Source organism: Phocoena phocoena, chromosome 15 (genome assembly GCF_963924675.1).
Source record: "Phocoena phocoena chromosome 15, mPhoPho1.1, whole genome shotgun sequence".
NCBI lineage: Eukaryota > Metazoa > Chordata > Mammalia > Artiodactyla > Phocoenidae > Phocoena > Phocoena phocoena.
In genome coordinates, this window is record NC_089233.1 from 26,102,868 (window position 1) to 26,125,823 (window position 22,956).

Consider the following 22,956-nt stretch of genomic DNA (forward strand, 5'->3'; position numbering starts at 1 on the left):
TAACGCCATTTACAGTAACATGGATGGATCTAGAGATTATTATGCTAAGCGAAGTAAGTCAGAAAGAGAAAGACAAATATCATGATATCACTTATATATGGAATCTAAAATGCGACACAAATGAACATATCTATGAAACAGAAACAGACTCATAGACATAGAGAACAGACTTGGTTGCCGGGGCCAGGGTGCGGGGGTGGAGGGTGGGAAGGAAGGACTGGGAGTTTGGGATTAGCAGTTGCAAACTGTTATATATTGGATGAATAAACAACAAGGTCCTACTGTATAGCACAGGGAACTATATTCAGTATCCTGTGATAAACCATAATGGAAAAGAATGTGAAAGAGAATGTATATCTGTGTATAACTGAATCACTTTGCTGTACAGCAGAAATTAACAAAGCATTGTAAATCAACTATACTTCAACAAAATTTTAAAAAAATGTATTGGTAATTACATAGTTTTGTCATTTGTGACAACATTTTAAAATTATCTGTTTACTTATAGCCAAAGAAAAAATTACTAAACAATCATGCAGAAAGTCATATTTATTGAATTAAGCTCGCTCTTCCCCTTCTCTCCACACTCAATTCAGTAACTCTTAAGTGCACTGTTTGTGCTTTCTGTGAGGGAGCAGGGCCAGCCGAATGAGTATTCTAAGATGCAGGCTAGAAGTTGGAGTGCCCATCCATGCAGTGGGTACCTTGTCTGGAAGCCACATCAGGGGCTGATCAGTAAGGTCAAATAAGCAGATTGATACATTGTTTACATCTCTTTGGCAGATTGTAGCCTTGTAGGAGAGGTTCCTTTCTCAATGGAGATGGCTGTCTTGAGAGGTCATTCCAGGCAGGTTAAGTCTTCTAAGTGGATTATTTTATTTCTCAGAATAATTTTACTTAATTATTTCAGAATAATTTTATTTATTTATAATTTAGCTTATTCTTTGGAATTTTTGCCTTTTAAAAATTTTACCTTCTGGATTCTCGGAATAATTTTATTATTCTCAGAACGCTTTACTTTCAAGAATAATTTTTAAATTCTATTGAACGTTGAAAGTTGTCAGCTTAAGATGTTGACTTGCCTACATTCAGAAATGATATTGAGATTTTCGTTTAGTGTGTGATAACTCTGTTCTCTTAAGCCTATAGTTAAAAATGAAATGAATTGTGGAATTTTGGTTCAGCCTAGATTAGGATTTTTGAGGTTGAGCTATAGCCAAACACACAATTAATTAAATAAAATATTGAGACTGCTCTGTCTCAAAGAAAATTTATTTGGTCTTTGCTGGCATCGAATCAAGCCTTTTGAATATAACATTTTCAGCATATTAATAATAGTATGCGTCAGCACAAGGAGATCAGCTCGGTGCTTTGTGACCACCTAGAGGGGTGGGATAGGGAGAGTGGGAGGGAGACGCAAGAGGGAAGAGATATGGGGATATATGTATATGTATAGCTCATTCACTTTGTTATAAAGGAGAAACTAACACACCATTGTAAAGCAATTATACTTCAATAAAGATGTTAAAAAAATAATAGTATGTGTAAACATATTCATAGCTCATAACCTTCCTCTGTAATTATCAAAAACTTTGCTATCCCACAGTCAGTTAAAAAGTTTTCTTTTTGAATAGGGCTCTCTTTTAATTATTACAGAGGACACAGCACTGTGGGACTATGAGCCTGTGTTCCCTGCACTCAGCTTTCAGATGTCTAATCGGGTAATTACAGTAACAAAAATATTCCACTCTGTTGCAAGTCTAAGAATGCCAAATTTTTTGTCTTTTATTTTTAAAAAGTATTTTAAAAAATGAAATGAATACATGTTCATTACAGAAACATACACACAAATGAGTTAAAAATCACCTAGAAATAATCATCATAACATTCTGTTGGTTTCTTTTTTTTTTTTTTTTTAGTATTTTGCCTCTTTATTTTATGTGGGTATAATTGTACATGCTTTAATTTTTTCTATTTTTAATAATAGTTGTTGAGAAATTTTCTCAAGTTATTTAAGCTTGTTGGGGAAGGAAACAGTTTCCCTCTACCCTTTCTAGGTTCTTCCGGCTGGTCTAAGAATTAAATTGACACGAGATGGATTAGCAGGAGAAAAACAAACTTAATTGCGTACATACTAGAGGCTCCGTAAGAAACCTGAGACCCTAGGATAAATTAGGCAGTTGAGGCTTATATGCCTTCTGAGAGGAGGAGAAAGGGGTAGGGGTTTGAGACTTCAAAGGGGGAGGAAGGCATTTCACATGGAGATGGGAAAATAAATGTTTGGTAAGCAAACGTTTGCTGGGCCCTGCAGAGACAATGGGACACAGACAGGACTGGGGTCTCCAGGCCCTGCTGAGTTCCCCCAACCTCACTTTGCCCATATCTTTGCAGACATCTCTGGCGGTAGTACTCTTCCTAGATCAGGCCCTTTATCCAAATTCTTTTAGGCAGTTAAAGGAAGAGAAGGGGTTAAAAACAAAGACTTCCTAAGGGTTTTGTTTCTTAAAAATAATCAGCTTAAAACAATCCTAGGGCTTCCTTGGTGGCACAGTGGTTGAGAGTCCGCCTGCTAATGCAGGGGACACGGGTTCGTGCCCTGGTCCGGGAGGATCCCACATGCCGCGGAGCGGCTGGGCCCGTGAGCCATGGCCGCTGGGCCTGCGCATCCCGAGCCTGTGCTTCACAACGGGAGAGGCCACAACAGTGAGAGGCCCGCGTACTGCAAAAAAAAAAAAAAAAGAAAGAAAACAATCCTAATGCTAAATAGACACATTTTGGGGTGGCAAATTTTGCTCCCCTACAAACTCTATGAAAAGATTTTAACGGGTTACATGAGTTAAATAAACCATCAAGTTGATACACCATAATTTACTCAATAATATTCTTATTATAGAATTGTTAGGTGAGTTTTCATTTTTAATGCATTGTTTAACTTTAACACTCTTAAACCTCTTTGGGCAGAAGAATTTTGTGTGAAAGGAGGAACTGCAAATACAAAATTATAAAATCTCTGGAATTTCACTTGGCCTCTGTCTATAACATGATAGAGCCAGAGAATTGGTTTAAAAGAAGAAGTTTAAAAATAAGAATTTCTCATATATTGTCAGGTTGCCCTGTATAAAGGTTATATCAGTTTATAATCCGTACAGTGTTAGGTATTTATCTTTTTAAAACTGTTCTTATCAGCAGTTCTTTTCATTTTATTTTTGGTATTTTCTCTTTTTACTTTGAAAACTTTTAAACCTATAACACTGTAGGTAAGACGGCAGCATTTGTTACATTTGCTTTATCTCCCCCTCACTCTGTACATATACACACACACATGCATCCATAATATATACATATACAAGTATGTATATATGTATTATTATTATTATTATTAAAGTAAATTTATGATATTGATACGATCTAATGTTTAGGCCATAATAAAATTTCTCCAAATGTCTCAACACTCTTACAGTTTTTTATTTTATTTTTTGATCCAAGATCAAGTCAAAATCATGTATTGCATTTAGTCATCATAATTCTCTTTTTTTAAACAAGTGTCAAAGATTTTATTCAACTCATTAATTAATGAAAAAACTAATAAGATGTTAAAAGCAATTCAAATGAGAATTTAACACACTAGACAATGTATTTTTACAGTCCTGTGAACAGAAATCATTTGCATAACTAGGGACAGGAAGTGGTTGTATTTCTCTCAATTTTCTACAATTTAACTTCTACAGGTTGTAAAAAAACAAAAACAAACACTGGTATTAGTTTTCCACTGCTGCTGTGACAAATTACCAAAAACTTGGTGGCTTAAAACAACACAAACTGATTATCTTACAGTTTAGTTGGAGTGTCTTACAGTTGGAGGGCAAAAGTCCCAAATTGGTTTCACTTGGCTAAGATCAAGGTGTCAGCAAAGCTGTGTTCCTTCTGGAGGCTGGAGGGGGGAATCCGTTTTTTTGCTTTTTCTCCACCTTCTTGAGGCCACCCCCATTCTTTGGCTCCTGGTCCCCTTCCTTCATCTTCGAAGTTAGTAGAGTCATCATAGCTCTTTAATCTCCTTTAATCTGGAACAGTTCCTCAGCCTGTTTTTGTTTTTTATAACATTAACACTTTCTGAAGAGTTCAGACCAGGTGTTGTTTTGTGGTGTCCTTCGATTTGGGTTTGTCTCCTGGGATTACACGTGTCTGACAGGAGGGCTCCATAGGCGATGTCCTCTTAGCACGTCACACTGAGGCACACACACTGTCTATTTGTTCCATTATTACTGATGTTTTGTTTGATAATTTTGTTAAATGGTGGCCTCAGAAATCTCCATTGTAGCTCTCCCCCTTTGTATTAACAAGTATCCTATGGGTAATACTTGTGCAAGGATGCCATTCAGATTTTAGTTTATGTTCTGCAAAGTGCACACTAGAATTATTTTGAGAAGTTTAATTGGTTCGTCTCATTTTGTGTGTTGTGTGCTTTTCTTATTGATTTGTGAGTATACTTTTATTATGATTATTCATTTCTAACATTTAGTAAGCCATTAGTTATTAGCTACTAGACACTGCTCTGAAATCTTCATAACGATTTTATGAAATGCAGGTACCATCTTCCCCCTTCATTTTACAGAAGAAATTGAAGCTTAGGGAGACTAATGCTGGGTTATGTATTTTGCAAATATTTGTCCCAGTTTGTTGTATACATCTTAATATAGTCTATTTTGCTACCCCAAAGCTTTACATATTATCATAGTAACAACTATCAATTTATTCTTTTATAGTGTTTGCCTTTGGTGTCCTACTTAGAAGCATTAAGTATTAAATCCATTAGGAATGAGGTTTACTCAAATGCCATCTTATCAGTAAGTAGGGTTGCCAGATTTTGCCTAAACTAAGCATGGCCCAAATATTGTATGGAATGTACTTATACTAAAAAATGATTTGTTGCTTATCTGAAATTCAACTTTAACTTGGTGTCCTCTATTTTTATTTGGCAATTCTATCAGTAAGGCTTTCCCTGACCACTTTATTTAAAATTGCAACTCCCATCTCAGCACTCCCAGCTTTTCTCTTTCTCCATAGCACTATATATACACAATGTATTTTACTTTTTTGTTTAGTGTCTGTACTCTACCACTGGAATATAAGCTCCATGATACCAGGCTTTTTTTAACTTTTAAATGTAGGTTTAACATACATATAGAAAAGTGGATGCGTCGTTAGTATACCACTCAATGAATTACCTCAAAGTGAGCACACCCATATAACCACCCTCCAGGAGGGTGAAGATTTTTATTCTCCATGTACTTTCAGTGCCTAAAATAGTACCTGACACATAGTAGGTAATCAGCAAATACTTGTTGAATGAATCAATGATGTAGCCTGTGAGGTAGGCATTCAGGTTACTTTTGTCCAAATAACTAGTGAGCGAATTTATTGATTATTTATTGCTTGGTTCTTATCCCCCTGAAAAGTGTAATTTTTGATGAATTTGAATAGTGCAATTGTTTGGCTGTTCCCCCTACTGTTGAACATTTTGGAGGTTTATGCTTGTGGTTTTATATATATATATATGTTTTTTATCCTTAAACATCTTTGTGCATTAAAAATTAGTCCTCATTTCAGATTGTTTTCATAGACTGGTTTCCTAAAAGAGGAATACTGGGTCAAAGGGTGCACCCCTCTCATTCAGACAGAACACCCACTGACAGTCAGTGGACCTGTCTGCTGAAGATGGCACATAGAAGGGACCAACACCATCGCCTGTGTTCCCTGCTTCAGAGAACAGCTAGCAGACCAGGTGGCGAGTGCCTGGTCGCTTCCTTGACATCATTCTTCCTGGTTGGTAGGGTGACCAAGACGCCTCGGGTCTGAATGCCAGCTCCTCTCCTTATACTAGTTGCAGGACTTCAGGCAAGTCGTTCAACAGATTGCTGTTTTCTCTAGACAGTGATGGTAGCAGAGCCTACTAGGGTACCATATGGGATGTAGTCTCAGGAGGTGGTAACTGCAGCTCTAGGGGCAGGTGGCCTCTGCTGCTCAAAGCTCACCCAGTTCCTGGTCCAGATCATTTGGTAGATGAGCTGATGGATGCAAGGTGACCACTTCACTTTGGCCGAGAAATACTTGTCAGGTGAATGAGGGTCAGGCTGTGAGCTTACAGGACAGGATTCCCACCTTCCCATTATGACCACAGGTATGCAGAGAAAGAGGGGTATTATCACCCCTTTCAGACAGATGGATTTGAACTGTGGGAGCGCACCCTCTCAGCTGAGGCTGCCCTCGTCTTTCCTTGCTCATACGTGATACATCCATTTCTGTCACCTTCACAGGAGAAAATAGATAACTGCATTACCCTTTTCTCACACCGGTCAGCTCTTTCCAGGATTGCTCCTATTCACGAAGAACTAACAGGTCCGTGAGTGTCGTGTGTGCACTGAGAGTATGAGTTGTCTTGTGTAAACCACTCGTGAACATGACATTTACCACCTGGATGCCAAGAAGAGGAGTCAGGGGTTTCTTTCCCCCTTTTGGTGCTCTCACTACACCAGAAAGAATGGGTCGTTCATTCAGTTAATATTTATTACAAAGGGCCTCTGTGGGAGGAGGCTATTCTTAAACTCCACCAAGTACCCCTAACACCAAAGGGGAGCAGACAGGATGCTCAAGGGCACCTGGGGGGGCAGTGCAGTGGGGAGAGAGGAGGGGAGCGCGAGTTGGCATTTCTCTGCAGTCTCGTGTTTTATTTAAACCATCCTCGCAAATTTGAAAAATTCCACTCTATAATACATCCATTTTATTTTAATATTAAAATGTTTTAAATGACCAGATTAATTATTTAACTTTTCCTCCCTGCTCTCCAGTGAAATCCATGCTCTGGGACGTCAAGCCACAGTTATTCAGTGGCATGTAATCATCGCAAGCCCCAGGCTGCTGTGAAGCAGAGAGAAATAGCTGTGTTAGATACTCTCTCTGGGAGAAATATCAGTGGTGACATAAAGTGACTGGAACATGTTCCTATCTAGAAGGACTAGCTGGGGTCTGTGTGCTCAGAGGATGGGCACAAAGGCCTGGGTTATGTATTCACTCGGTTGCAACTAGAGAAGCATCATAAAATTTTTAAACTTGCATGAATTCAAATGTACTCATTGGGGAAATTATTTTCTCGGTAGTGAGACTGGTTTTGCTTGTCAGTCCACTCAGTGAAAGTGAGTGAGTCGGTGATGAAATGGGAGCTAGGGATCCTGCTTTTCCCACGAGAATATCCATTCTCAAGTTCCGCCTGTCGGGTGACCCCTGCCGATTAGAAATATAAGTGTGCTCACCCACGTGTGTCTTCAGTAACCTGGTCCTCACATGCAAGCCTGGTGTGCAAGAGGAGAATTAGTGGAGTGCTCTGACACTGGAGGGAAAAACAGCCACATTGGATGCTGGCATGACACCTCCAAAGGGAATTTTCAAGGGTAACTTTGACTAAACGTGGTTTTCACCTTTAGCCTCCCTGCCTGTCTTCTCCACACAGACACACTGTTGCACACATGCTGTTGCAACTCCACTGTGCTAGGTGCTTTCCCTGAAATGACCTGTGGATAGCACCTCAGCTCAAGGACAAGGCAACAGTTGCCCAGAGAGGTGAAGTGGGAGCCCAGTGGTAGGACTTTCCAGCCCCAGAGTGTACACTCATTCCATCGGGCCTTTCTGCTCCTACAGTTGTATTAAAATCTTTTAAATCACGAATTGCTCAAAAATAAATTTTTTTTTTTTTAATTTAAATAATCCCAACAGGGAGTTCCCTGGCAGTCCAGTGGATAGGACTCGGCACTTTTACTGCCATGGCCTGGGTTCAATCCCTGGTCAGGGAACTAAGATCCTGCAAGCCACACAGTACAGCCAAAAAAAAACCCAACGGCATTTAGTCCAGACTTGCAGAGAACCAAGTTACAGGGTCTGCCTGTGCTTTTTTTGGCGACAGCAGTGAATCCCGGCTGCGCTCTGGCCTGAGCTGGAGAAGAGCGGGCCGAGATTGGAGTGAATTTTGCACCACGTCCGTGACTTTCAGGCTGCACTCAGATAGCTGTTCCCCATGTGTGCGTCCGCCCCAGGGTGGGCTTGTGGGGCAAGTGTGCGCCTGGATCTTGGGAGAAGGCATTACACGGCATTCCAGCTGCCCTCTGGGGATTCTTGCTGCTCCTGCTTTAGTAAAATGTGGCAGGTTGCCTGGCAACCCCCACTGGTGGGGATTTTTTTCTACCTACTTTAGGAAAAAGCCCTCTATCAGCTCTTGGCTGACTACTCAGGGCAGAGTAGGAGATAAACTTGGCTCTGCAAGCCGACTTTCTTCTTTATTTTTCACACCTCTGCCTGTATCTTAACATTTGCTCTCTCCTCTGTTCTCTTTTGTCTATCATTTAAAGGTAGAAGCTGGACAGTTTGCCTCCCAAATCAAGTCCTGAGGGAGATTGGTTACCGAAAACATGTTCTTTTTTTACATTAGTCAAAATTGTTTCATTTGTGAGTCAGACCTGTGGACCGTTGCACTGAGTGTGTTGTATATAGCCATGCACCTCCGTGCTGCTGATTTGGTTTTGACAGAAGGATCCAGTTGTAGCCTTAGAAGGAAGCGTGGCTTGTGCATTTCCTGTTGGTGAAGGCCTCTAACTGCTGCCCTAACCTGGTGCGGGACCAGTCTGTGAGTGCCCTGCAGAAACGTGGTTTGTAGAGCTTTGCAGCTCTGTCCCATGCAAGTTGCTGTCAGATACTCATATTTTTTCTTCATTGAAATCATAGCATAATGCTATGCAAAGGCAGGATAAGTAAATTCATTCATTAAACTTCAGTTTACATGCTTTAAAATGAGACTTTACTTATGTTAGAGGCATTAGATGTGGGACTGCAGAGTTATCATTTAAAGGGTGATAATATTTTTCTAGGGAAAAATAAAAGTAGAGAGTACTTTAAAATCCCTGAACGCTCCGTTATCAATCAGAAAGCATTCTGTGTTCTGCTCTACCGATACATGACTTTCAAAAGTTGTTTTTCAATTTCCTAATTTGTGTTAAGCATTTTGATGTTGTCGGAAGCTCTTGAGCCTTTGGGAATTTTAAGATGTAATGTTATAAAATACACCAAAATACTTTAAAGCAGGGGTCCCCAGGTCCCCGGTCCTTGGCCTGTTAGGAACCGGGTGGCACAGCAGGAGGTGAGCGGTGGGCAAGTGAGCCAGGCTTCATCTGCCGCTCCCCATGGCTCCCCATCACTCGCGTCACTGCCTGAACCATACCCCCCACCCCACCCCCGTGTGTGGAAAAATTATCTTCCATGAAACCAGCCCCTGGTGCCAGAAATGTTGGGGACCACTGCTTTAAAGTGTAGCAGTATAACAACACTTGCCACTGTATTCAATTTCTTTTTTCATATAAGTGTTTTAAAATGTAACACTTGACTCTTGTTTTCTAACCAGTCGATTTTCCATTGGATGTCCAAAACACACAAAAAGATCTACATTTACTTCTCCTTAGGATGTAGAAAACAAAATGACTGTTCAGAACAATGTAGAGATCTTAACAACTTCAGACAGGAAAGTTGACCAATGCCAGTATCAATTAAAAAAGAAAATCTGCCTTATTCTCCTGCTGGCACAATATTTCACAGGTTCTTTAAATGTTCAGGAGTGGTGAAAAACTTGTTACTTCTCTGAATTTGGGGAGTTGCCATCTTCTAAAAGCACTTCCTCACCGAATGGGAGAAGCTCACTCTCTGGCCGCCTCTCGGGGCAGGCATGCTCTCCCCTCCCCCTTCCTCTCCCCATCCCTCTCTTCGTCCCTCTCTCTCCTATCTTTCCATCCCACAGTCTCCTGTGTATGTATGTGCTTGACACCGAGCTGCTTCAGCTGCTTCAGCTGCTTTTGGCAGCTTAACATGCTTGTGTCAGACCCAAATGCTGCCTGTAGGTCTGACCACTGATGATGGCAGCGACCACCTCCCATAACAGGGGGACAGACTTAAGGATGAAGAAAATAAAGAGGTGGATTAGTCTTCTTAAACTCCTAAAGCCCATAGGGAAATGGTTTGGTGACTTAAAAGGAGAAAAATAATACAAGTGTAGAATGAATGTGTTAAAAGCCAAGATGGGATGGGACTTTAAAAACCAAAGTAATTCTTACTCAGTTTTGTGCTGCCCCTTTGGCCTGTTTGGTGATCTGTAGGGTTTTACTGTGTGGTCTACAGACAGAACCCACTAGTGAAATATATTAGTTGTTGGGCACATAGTGTCAGCAAAGGCAAAGAGTAAAACTGATGTGGAAAACAAGGCTAACTTCGTCATTCTTTATTTCCTCATTGGAGAAGCTTGTGATTCTTTCTGTATACTTTTCTGAAGTCAGACATTGCCAGTTATAACAAATACCTTGCATTGTCCCAAGGCAACCTGTGGTCTGAAGAGCAGATTTCATTGCTTTTGTTATGAATCGATTCTCTCTCCATAGAGGCTGGACACAGTGCCAGTGAGGCTCCATGCAGGCACCAAGGAGGCTGGCCTGAGTGTTAAAGGAGGTTGTGTTGGCATTTTTTTCCTCACCTTTTTGGTGGTAACAGATCACATGCGGGGTGTCCTGGAGACACTGAAGAGGCGAGTCATGTTTGATGCAGATTTCAGGAGGTTCTGCATCTCTAGATGGATTGCAGGGGTGGGGAGCGGGGAAGAGAACAAGGCAGGACTAGGAAGAGGGCTCTTTTCATAGGTAGCATCATGGTGCCATCCTGAGAACCCTGAGAGGTTCCAGATTGGTAGCGTGGCAGAGAAGGGTTAACGAGAACCATAGACGGAGTTGTCTATATGGACAGTTTATATGGAATTTCTGTGACTCCTTACTAGGTTGGGAGAGGCCAGTTTGCTTCTGGGGACTGATACCCTCCTTCCCAGGGGTAATGACTCACCCTGCAGGTAAGATAGCTCAGCCCTGCCTAGCTGATAAAGGCCTGTCATTCTCATTCTCTCCCCAGGCCCCCTCCTTCCCTCCTGGGTTTCACTTGGTTAATGAATAAGCCTAGTCATGAGCTGTAAGTAAATTCTTTTATCAAACGAAAACCACATCAAAACATCCACAGAGAGACATTTAATGAAAGTGTAAATATTGCAGTACAGCATCTCCCGTATCTGGTTGGCTTATACACAAACAGACTTTAAGCTTTTCACCTATTGAAACCTTTAAGTCTGAAAATATGCTGCTCTGTGAGGCTTTTTGTAAACATGGTCTTGGGACGTGGAGAAAAGTTGGTGCATTTATGTGTTATCACAATAGCACTAATATTGTGGCAGATTTAATGCTTCATAAACAGCTCAAACTGCCAAGGTTAACAGTCCAAAAGTGTGGTGTTGGTGTGTGTGGGGACATTTATATTTGGTGTATATTTGTGTCTGGCATCTGAAACATCGCTCACGAGAACCAGTGAGCCCTTCTTAACTCTGACTGCAGACCCGGCCACTACCTCAAGCCAGCAGTTCAGTTTACACACTGGCTCTGGTTGGTGAATAGGTTGTGTCCTAAAAGTTCTTTTGTTGACTAACCTTTTAGAACACAAAGCGCATTGTCGTACAGAAATGCCACTTTGAATGGTGGGTGTCAGTGAGCTGTGGCTTGTTTCAAACTTCGAGTCATGGCCCATCAGTGGGTCAGAAAATCAGTGCTAGTTGACGCCAGAATAAAAAAGAAGAGAGAAAAGAAACAGAATAGGAAACATCAGAGTGGGTTGCCTAGAAAAGATAGGTCTTGTTTGGTGACACTGTTGCAACTTAAAACCTACTGGACACTGTATGCCTTTAGAGCGCGAAAGGTACCCATGTAGGGGGAGGTTGTATCAGCAGTGGGTTAAATCTGGCCATTTTCCACTGTCCAGCACTGTGATGTCAGGCAAGGGGCTTAACCTATCTGGGTCTCTGTTTTGTCATACTCAAAATAGGGCTGTTTTGTAGAGGTACGATTAGAGATGAAAGAGTGTATGTTAGGATTAATATATTAGGATATCATAGAACATAACGGTAATATATTAGAGCTAATACAGCATCTGGTGCATGGCAACCTGTCTGTAAACCATGATTATTATTTATTTGTACTCCTTCGTGGTATATGTAGACCTTAAAGATACTGTCATAAAATAGTATAACTAAAACATGTACTGTTTAGTCTTCCCTAGAGTATAATTTATTCAGTGTTCCTGACATTTAGGATCTGCCGTTTCACACATTCTAGGAGGAGATCTTTGATTTTACTTTAAATTATTCCTGTGTAGTTGAGACATCAATCTTAATTTTTTCCCATGAAGTGTGAAGAATGTTGCAAATTGCCTTAGGTCTTTCAGCTGTCTGTCAAGTTCATCAATACCATTAAGTATGGAATTGCTTCCCAGCTCCCTATTGTAAGTTTTGTGTTTTCGTCTTTATTTAAAAAACAAAAAAAGGTATTCTCTGTCTTTTTCTTAAAGTGACTCTCAATTCTAAACTTTTTGAAACTCCATCTGCTCCTGTTTGACTCCATCATAAGATCATTCTTACCTCCTGCACATCACTACCCCATCTTTTAAGGAGCTGTGTCAGCATTTATGAAAACCTTTTTTTGTCTGGCTTGGGTTTAGAGCAGCTGCTGTGTTGACAGCTTTGAGGGGCAGGTTAAAAGTGTCATCGGAAGCCTGGCATCAAAGTCAGGGAGGTGAGGATTCAAATCCAGCTCTGCCAGTTCATTATCTTGGCCCTCTGCAGGTTACTCAACCTCTCTCAGCCTCTGTTTCCGTGTCTGTAAAAACAAGAGGTCCTGCCCACCTTGTGGGGTTGCTTTGAGGAGAAAAAGAGCACGGGTGGATTGGTAACTTTGCCTAGAAGGCCGCTGTCTCCAGCTGGGTCCTCGTAAGTCACAACTCCACAGCCTTTTCTGCCCTTCCTGTCCTCCCGGCCTCAGCTCTGGGGCTCTCGGGAAGACCCACTCCCTTTACCCAAAAACAGCCAGCTTCCGGGTGGGGCTTCCTACCCCAGATTCATTGAGCTCTGCACCTGCTCCTCCCTTCTCTTGGAAGTGGGGTCCCCACGTGTGCTCTGGGCCCCGTTTCCTCTCCAGGCCTTTCGATGTCCCTTATCCTCAGGCCCACCTGCTGCTTCTTCCAACAGTGAGAAAACCTGCTGAATCTAATCCATCTTTTCAAAAGGACTCCTAGATCCCAGTTCCCTTTGCTCCCCATGACTTCTTTCCTTTTACAAATTCCAGTGGTCTGGATTCATCACCTTAGCCGTCGTGCCCTCTCATTTAGCCGAGGTCCCTGGTGACCTCCGTGCCATAAAGCCCCTGAGCCCTTGTCTCCTCTTGCGTGGTTGCTCAGTACATTGACCCATCCTTCCTTCCTGGGCTCCACAGCCCGAGACTTTCTAAGTTAGTCCCCTCCTCTTGGGCCCACAGCGTCCCAGGCTCCCCTGCCTGCTCCTCCCCATCTATAAGGTGATTAAATGTTTGCTGTTCCTCAGAGTTCCACTAGGACTTCTTTTCTTACTCCACGCCTTCTCCATTCCCATTCCTGTTTTCCCCTTCAGTCGCAGTGATCTTGTAGGAACACACATCAGATCACACTCGCACCCTCCTGGTGACTAAAACCCCATGGTGGCTCCCTCTGCACTTAGCCGGAGCCCTTGGGGGCGTGTCCATCATTCCGGCTTCACCTCAGGTCCTCCCCGCTCCCTCTTTAGTCTCCACTGTTAAGGTCGTGTTTCAGTTCCTCAGTCAAGACTGTGTCTCCTCACTCAGATAGGTCACTCAGTGTTCCTTCTGCCTGGAACACGCTTCCCAACCCCCAGTGTCTTTGACACTGTCTGCTCTCCCAGCCTTCGGTCTCAGGAAAGGCTGAATGTCTTTTCCTTAGGGAAACGGTCCCTGTGTCCTGGGCTTGACCAGCTAGCTCCCGCTGGAAACTCCAGAGCGCTTTTCTAACCCTCAGCACACATGTGGGGCTCTGTGCCCTGTCCTTCCCTCCTGGCAAATACAAGGACCAGGTCTCTGATTCAGCCCCAGTTGCCCATGCATAGAAGATGGTGTGTTTGTTCATGAATGAATGGATAGATGAATAAATGAACAAGTGAGAATTTCATACATTAGCGTCTGTGTTCACAAACAGGTGGAAGGGTGAATAAATGAACAAGCAAGAACTAAATACATTTGTTTGTAAAGCAGTCAGCACAGCTCTTATATATAGTAAGTACTCAATAAATGGTAGCTTTATTTCTTCTTAATCGACTTTTCAGCTGGGAACCATGAAAAGAAAAAAGAAAAAAAAAAAAACCACCCAGGCTGGTTAATGCGAGCAGTGCTCCTTGGTGACACCCTTCGGTAAAAGTGGAGGCAGGTGGCAGAGGCCGTGGGAGCGAGAGCTTAAGCAGCAGCTTCTTTGCCACAGTCAACCTCGTGCTCCTCCTCATGCTGAAATCATCATTTCTCACCTCGATTCCTGCCTCCCTGGTGCTCCCCTACCAATCCTTTCTGTTCCTTTCCTCCTCCTCTAGATTGTAAGCTTATTCTGGGCAGGGACCATCTCTTCCCTTCCTCCATGCACTGGTGCCCAGCACAGTACCTGGAGCCAGTGTTTGTGGAATGAATGAATGAGATGCATGTTTCAGAAGCGGACTGTGGTGTTGCCAGGAGAGTTAGTGAAAATTAATTGACTAAGTTTGGTCTTAGTTCAATTTTTAAAAATTATAGTTCAGACTTTTTGATTTTATACTTGTCCAGTATGGTTGATGTATCGGTTCCTGTATTTTCCACGTTTTTGCGTGGGAAAGACCCCAATTCTAAATGATAGCAGTATCGCGTGAGCTTTGCAGACTCAGGTCTGTGAGGCCCCCCTCACTTCTCGCCCCCCAGTGTGTGACGAACTATACAGCTCGCTGAATCTGTTTCACTGTAGAATATCTTATGTGGCTTAGACACCGTTCTTTTAGTCTGAACCATATGTTTTGTGATCTAACAGCCACAGCCTCATTACTTAGGCCCCTACCGTGTGCCAAGCCCTGTGCTGAGAGCTCTGTGTATGTACTCTCTGCCCTTCCTAATAGCTTTCTGAGGTCGGTAGATATGCCCGTTTTATGGATAAAGAAAGGGAAGCCCAGGGAGGCAGGTGACTTGCCTCAGACAAGTTAAAATCGGGGGCAGGATTTGAACCTAGGCCACTGTGGCCTTGGAACCTGTGGTTTTCCCATTTGACTTCGTTGCCTCCCTTTGTGTAGATTTTAAGTAAATGTCACCATGTCTACACGTCAGCCTTTGTCCAGTTTGTGGAGAGTGTTTTCTTCTCCACATCTTTAGCTTTTTTTTTTTTTCTGCTACACCGCATGGCTTGTGGGATTTTAGTTCCCCAACCAGGGATCGAACCTGGGCCCTCGGCAGTGAGAGCGTGGAGCCCTAACCACTGGACCACCAGGGAATTCCCATCCACTTCCTTGGCCTTAATTAGAGACTCTGAGGTGAAATGAGGTGTGGGAGCCATGAGCAGAATGAGGGGGTGACGTGGAGAGGGCACAGAGTCGTAGGCGTGACTTGTATGTGGCGGAACCAGGACGGGACCCACTTCCTCTCCGGGCGCCTGTTGAGTTTGCTCTGGTCCTTATCCGTCACAGGGCTCACAGCACCTGCCCGCACGGTACCAACCACCCAGTGCCGGGGGGTACGAACCCGGTTCTGTGAACGCTCAGCTGTTCTTGCTCTCACACTCTGCCCTTCACATCTTTTTAAGCATAGTGGCCTGAGCTTGCTCCCTTGGCCTTAGTGCATTTCATTTCCTGAGTGTCTCCTGCATGTCAGGTGCTGTGATAGAGGCTTGGGGAAAGCAGAAGTGAATGAACCCATTTCCCTTCTGCCTCTTACTCCATTATTTCCGCTGTGCTCTTTACAGTGCTTGGATCTCTTTCATGTGCCTTAGTATTCACTCTTTAGCCTTACTACTTTATTTTTTAATTTCTATTTATTTTTTTGGCTGCGGTGCAAGGCTTGTGGTATCTTAGTTCCCCGACCAGGGATCAAACCCAGGCCCTCAGCAGTGAAAGTGCAGAGTCCTAACCACTGGACCGCCAGGGAATTCCCTAGCCTTAGTACTGTACAAACAAACAACCAAGCAACCCTTTATTGGATAAGTATGCAATGTATGAAGAGCAAGGGACAAGGAATCACAAGCCCTGGGTCCTGACCATGTGCTCGGGGCAGGTGCATTGGCCTTGCCGAGTCTGCTGTCAAGGGCCGTTGCCATTTCTTTCCCAGCGTTGCTGTGAGGCTCAGGTGTGGCAATGTGCACAGACTGCTCCTGCCCAAGGGAGCCTGCCCTTCAGAGTCAGAGCCAGCTCTTCTTGTTTCCAGCCCAGGACTCTTCATCTGCTGAACCACCCTTCCTCATGGAATTTTTCACTGAAGATGTTGTGAATATGTATCCTGGTTCTGGCTTTCTTCTCTTGAGTAGAAACAAGCTGACAGCAGGCACAAAAGCTGTGTTTCTTCCCTCCTTCCACAATGTCAGATGAAATTCCTGCCAAAGTACCATGGTAGAGCCCAGGCGCTACACGGATGAATAAGCTAAGGTCCCTTCCCTCCAAGAGCGCCTGGGTAAACGTGGGGAAAGAGTCAGCGTTGAAGTGAGGGCTGGACCAAGCTAAAGGCCCTGACGTCCTCTAGCAGGTTTGCACTTTATCTTGAAGACTCTGCAGGGTTTTACAGAAGAGGATGGACTGGCAAGGGTAAAATAGGGCTGTTGTCTCCTGGGCGGGCTCGCCTGCTCTCACCTCTTGGGCACCCTGGAAATAGCTGTACTGCATGTGCTTCTGACAGACCACCGATTCCTGTGTGCACCTTAGTATCCGCCTAGTTCTTTGTGTGGGTTGAGGGGAGGTACACCCAAGATCAGTTTTTATGAACACAGGCAAATGTTCTTATTGACCATTATTAGGGTTGAGTGTTTTTGTAAAGTTAGTTCTCCCGTAGAATCTGAGATAAAACCCTGCATTCTCTCTCTGGTAAAAGTCAGAAAATGGTCATGCTGTTGAAAACCCAGAGTTGATCAAATTATATGGAATATGAGAAAACTTCTGAATCTGGTATGTTCACATGTAAATAAGCAAGCAAACACAAAGCGATGTTCGGTGCCCTCCTGGTGTGGGGTGAAAACCCAGAATGAGGGCACAGTGGTGCAGGGCCCCAGGCTGGCGGCTGAGGGAGGGATCAGGAGAGGTCATGAAGGGTGTCAGAAGTGGGCACCGTAGAGCATTAAAGCACACGTTGGTGGGTAGGATGTAGGGTTTGTGTCTGCAAAGCTGGCAGAGGCCACTGTCTGCACACGTCACTTCGGGTGGGCGGTTAACATACCAGGTTATCACGGAGCGATTCCTTCTGCTTTTTTCATAACTGTTGTATGGAGAGGTGGACAGACTCTGAGTCTCTTGCAGACAGAGGCATTTGCCTGTGTTAACTCTAAATGACATGGTCTGGGACGCTTCCAGTGCACATGGTGTCATGAAAAGAATGTAGCTTTGGTTTGGATCCCAACACTTGTCATCTTTGAGACCTTGAACTAGTCACTTCTTCTGAGCTTCAGTGTCCTTATCTACAGAGTCAGGATAATCCTTACAGGATTTTTCCATACCTGGCAGAATAAGTAACCAATAAATATTTCTCTTTCTTGTAACCATTGGATTGATAAGCATTATAGGTAATTCCCTTAGAAACTGACTGAGAACCTGATGTTGGCTGAGGGTAGCCACTGCAGAAAATGCGGGACTAACGGTGTGTGACTGCTTCTGAAGTTTCCTGATGCTCCCCCCACCCCACCCCCTCCAGCAGTTGCTGCAGTAAAGTGATTGCAGCCGCTTAATAACCAGGCTGCACAAATGTCCTCAGCCTCCCTCAGAAGGTCTGAGAAGCCTGGCGTTTCAGCAGCCGTGACTGTTTGCAGCACACGGACCATTCAGGGACACCTCCTTATCACTGAAGACATTGAAACTGGAGTAACTCTTACCTTGTCTTACAGAGCCCTTCTAACTTAGTCTCAGAAATGGCCCTTAGGAGTTGGACAGTGTAAAACAACAGCAAAACTAAACAATTTGTTTAAAATGTAATGAACGTCTGTGAAACCACCACTCAACCAAAGAGCTAAAATATTGTTAATAAGTTACATTTACCTGTTGTTCCTCCCCATCCCATCCCCCTGATCCCCTGTGGGTGGCAGTCACTCTTCTGAAAGTCATGATGATCATTTTCTTGCTTTCTTGGTTCTCTCTCTCTCCCTCTCTTTCTCCCCCGTTCTCTCCTTCCCCTCACCTCCCCCAACCCCTCTTCGCCCTCCCTCTCCCTTTCCCTCTACAGATCTACAAAATGATACCTTATTGTGCTCCTGATTTGCCTTTGCCTGAGGTTGAGCAACTCTTTATATAATTATTGGCGTTATATGCTCCCTTTTCTGTGAAACGACTATGAATGCTTTTCGTGTCTTTTGCCCATTTTTCTGTTAGGTGTTCTCTTACTGATTTGTAGGCATTTTTATGTATTCTGGTACTAATCCTCCATCAGTTGTATGTGTCACAAATATCTTCTCCCAGTGTGTAGGTTGTCTTCCCTATCTTTAAAGTGTCTTCGGGTGGCCAAGAGTTTTCGTATTAATGTAGCCAAACTTATTGATCTTTTTTTTAATGCTTAACATTTTTTGTATCTTCATAAATTCTTTCCTACTTCAAGCTCCGGAAGATATTCACTTCTATTTTCTTTTCAAGTTTTCAAAGTTTGCTTTTGACATTTAAGTGCTTCATCCATCTGGAGTTGATTTTTTGGCCTGGTGTGAGTAAGAATCCAATTTCTTTTTTTCTTCCTGTGGATAAACAATTTTTCCAACTTTTCCTTTTGCACAGTGTCATGCTGCCTCTGTCAAAAATCAAAGTTTCACAGATGCATAGGTCTGTTTCTAGGTTCTTCTGTACCACTGGTCAGTTTGTTTATCTCTGTCCCATTACTACACTGTCTTAAGTACTACAGGTTTACAATAAGCTTTTTTAGCTATCAAGGCGAGTCTCCCTTCCTTATTCTTCTTCAGAAATGTTTGGGCTATCATTGGCCATTTGTCTTCCCTTTAAAATTTGGAATCAACCTTTCAAATTCCACAGAATAATTGAGGTGTAATTTATATACAGTGAAATATACACTGTTCTGTTGCCCAGGTCTTCATCTTAACAAATGCACATCATCATGTAACCTCCACCACAATCAAGATACAGGACAGGTCCATCACTCCCAGAATTCCCTCATCCCTTTGGCAGTTGACCTCTTCCCCCAGTCCCTGGCTACCACTGCTCTGTGTTCTGTTGAGATTTTTTTTTTTAAATCTCATTTAAAATTTTTTCATTGTTTTATTAAAACGTTGGAATTTTAAAAACTGAAACTGCATTAAATCTAGAGATAAATTTAGGAAGGACTCTATGTCTAATGTTAAGTGTTCTTGTCCGTGAACATTATGTATCTCTCAACTTAGTTGGAGAGATTTTTTGCTTGACAGTAATGGAAGGGTCTACATTTTTAGAAAAAAATCTCAACATTTTAAGTAGTTCTTTAAAACTCCTCTAAAGGAAGCATTTTATAAGATAATCGTCCATCTAAATGGACACATAAATATACACAAATATATGTCAGACTTGTTATGTTTTAGAAAAAAGTCACGTCTTGGTTTCATACCAGCCTTGTTGCTCACCCTATGAGACCATAAGCAAGCTGCTCAGCTCCCCTGATGCTCAGTCTCTTTATCTGTGTGATGACTAGAACATCTCTTCCTCATGGGGTGGTTGTGAAGATTAAATGCACAAAGTGTCGAGACAGCGGAACCGGCACAGTGAAGCCATGGGTGGGTGAGACTGTGGGAGAGGAGCTGCTCTCACTCACCCACAAGGAACCAGGAAGGGCCTTCACCGTGTTTGGTTTCGCAGTGGCTTTCATAAAGTGGCACAGCCAAAAGATGGCCTTGAATCATTTTCCTGACAAATTTGGAAAAGGTTAGTGTTACCAAGCTGCCTGAGCCACGCTGCTTCTGACAGGCGAGCTGGAATCACTGGAGGACACAGCTGACAGCCAATTCATTTTGCTGATTCATCCATTAGAAGGGTGGCTCTGGGCCAGAGCTTGGCTTCCAGATTAAAGGCCGAGAGCTGCAAAGCTGCTGGGACTTGAAGGAATGCTGGTAAATTATTGCCATGTGAAGGCCAGCCGTGGAAAGTGGATTGTTATTTGTTTCCCCCTTTAAGTGATCCTAATTCCAAATGTGCTCAGATAAATTCCCCACCATAGTTAGGGAATTTTTGAAACATTTGTCCATGGGGCTGAGAGCTGAGTTACTGGAAACAATCAAATGCTGTTAAGTAGATCATCTTGGCTCCTTTATGACCCTATCATCACCTCTGCTTTCAGGAGGAATGTTGACTCAAGCCTACTCTTTTACTTGGTAATACAAATTAAACTCGAGAGAGGCATTATTGCACATGTCATCCCTGTGGGGCACACTTCAAAATCAACCTGCCTGAGTAAGGAATGAAACTTAAAAGACGAAAATCCAGGAGATGCTCATTTGCCAACGATCAGGACAGAATAATCATGTAGAATCTGTGGGTTCTCATGTATCGCATTGATAGATGAACCTGTTTTAGTAGGTAGTCTCAAGCTTACAGGAAACTGCATAAAGCTTGCATGTGACAGGGTGAGCTCAAGAGGGTGGAAATTGTGTCTTGTTTTACCAAATATCTAGCATCGTCCCCGGGACAGACACCCAGTGAGCAGCTGCTAGACAGAGGCACCGATGGATGATGTTTGTTGGGTATACAGATTGTGGGGCGGTTAGATAAATGAGCCAAGAAATTCAGAAGTGTAGTCCGTTGAAAGCAAGAAGAGTAACTGTCCTGAGGAATAAGATTTTAAAGAAAGGATCCTGTTTCTGTGGTTCTCTGATCTGAGTGACTTTGGTCGATAGTGTATCTGCAGAGCTGGGTACTTTCTGTTTCCCTCCTTGTAGTGAGTCAGAGCATATGCTGTTTTGAGCTCACATTTCACTAACTCAATCTACTTCCTTGGGATAATGTGAAAGTTCTTTAATACCCTTAGGGTTGTTTTCTTTTCTTTTCTTTTTTTCCTGTTAAACTCTAGAGTGAATATTTGAAAAGTACAGCAAACTTCTTAGTAAAAAAGAATTTTTTTTGAATTTTATTTTGTTTTTTTATACAGCAGGTTCTTATTAGTTATCCATTTTATACATATTAGTGTATATATGTCAATCCCAATCTCCCAATTCATCTCACCCCCCCACCCCACCCCCACCACTTTCCTCCCTTGGTGTCCATATGTTTGTCCTCTACATCTGTGTCTCTATTTCTGCCCTGCACACTGGTTCATCTGTACCATTTTTCTAGGTTCCACATACATGCGTTAATATGCGATATTTGTTTTTCTCTTTCTGACTTACTTCACTCTGTATGACAGTCTCTAGGTCCATCCACGTCTCTACAAAGGACCCAGTTTTGTTCCTTTTTATGGCTGAGTAATATTCCATTGTATATATATGTGCCACATCTTCTTTATCCATTCATCTGTCGATGGGCATTTAGGTTGCTTCCATGACTTGGCTATTGTAAATAGTGCTGCAGTGAACATTGGGGTGCATAATAAGAGTAGGTGTCTTTTCTTATTTTTCTTTTTGTTGTTTTATTTTGCTTTGCTCTTTAGATGGCTAAACATTTAGGGCATGACATTCTATAAACTCCTATTGTGCTGAGAAGTTTTAGGCAGATCTGGTCCACTTGGAGTGAAGATGAAAGTGTCAGGGGCTGGGTATGTGGGTAGTATCTGCCTCTCATCTGGTTGTCTTTCCCTGTGGTTTAAGGTCTCTGAAGTACTGGAGTCCCTTGTCTAGTTCTGGTGTGTCCGTCACCTCTTGCTGCATTCTACCATGCCTCATTTACATAATATTTACTGGGAACTACTCTGATCCAAGAACTTTGCTAGAAGTGGGTATACAGAAGTGGGTATACTCTATTTCAGACGTCACGGTGCTTTTGTAGCTGCCTGGGTGCCAAGTCTGGTGGCCCCTGCCAGCATTGCCCGGCTCTTACGGTCTTGCTGCTAGTGTGGGTAATAACCAGTGGCAGTGATAGTGGGCCAGGGAGTGTGTGCTCACACTGCAGAAGCTGGAGCCAGCACATGGCGGCCCGGTTTCCGTGGGTCCTCACTCCCAGGCCACCTGCACCTTCCATCCCCCACCCTCCAAGAAGGAGGCAGCAAGACAGACCCGGCCTTAGTCAGGCATTAACACCAAAGAGGGAACAAGCTCTGGTTTTCAGGGACTTCTGCCAGAGGCACATTACAGAGAATTAGCAGGCTTTCAAAGCAGAAGGAGAAGAGGCAGGCCTCAGGTACTGTGGGAATATCTTGAATCTGCAGAGTCCAAAGTGAAGTGCGGAACGGCAGGCAGGGCCCTGGCCTTAGGGTCGAAGCAGCCTGGTTTTGCCACCCAGCACTGCCGCTGGCCCACGGTGCGGCCTGCAGCAATCCCCCCGACCTCTGTGCACCTGCTTTCTCATATTCAATAAAGACAATTCTCCCTTGCAAGTACATTGTGAAGATTAGACATCATGTACGCAAAGCACCGGACACAGACATATGGTAGACCTTTGCTATTTGACACAGTGATCAGCACTGCTGTCAATATTGCTTTTCTTGTCATCTTTATTTTTAACGAAATAAGTGAGGGTTTACAGTTTTCCCTTAGTGGTTTTGTTTTGTTTTTCATTTTCTTACTCTGAAAAGGAGTAATTTTCAGGCCATAATGCTACCTGCAAATATTCTGAAAATTAACATTTTGCTTACATCATTCTGGTTATTGAATAGTTTACAGAGCATTTTCACACTGTAAGGGAGATTGAGGAGCAGTGACCGTCTC

The 22,956-nt window shown here is 43.1% G+C and overlaps 1 protein-coding gene across 1 annotated transcript in view; it reads left to right on the top strand.

Moving 5' to 3' along the window:
• Positions 1 to 22,956, top strand: part of PARN (poly(A)-specific ribonuclease) — a 162,079-nt gene that overhangs the window by 92,304 nt on the left and 46,819 nt on the right. The window lies entirely within an intron of this gene.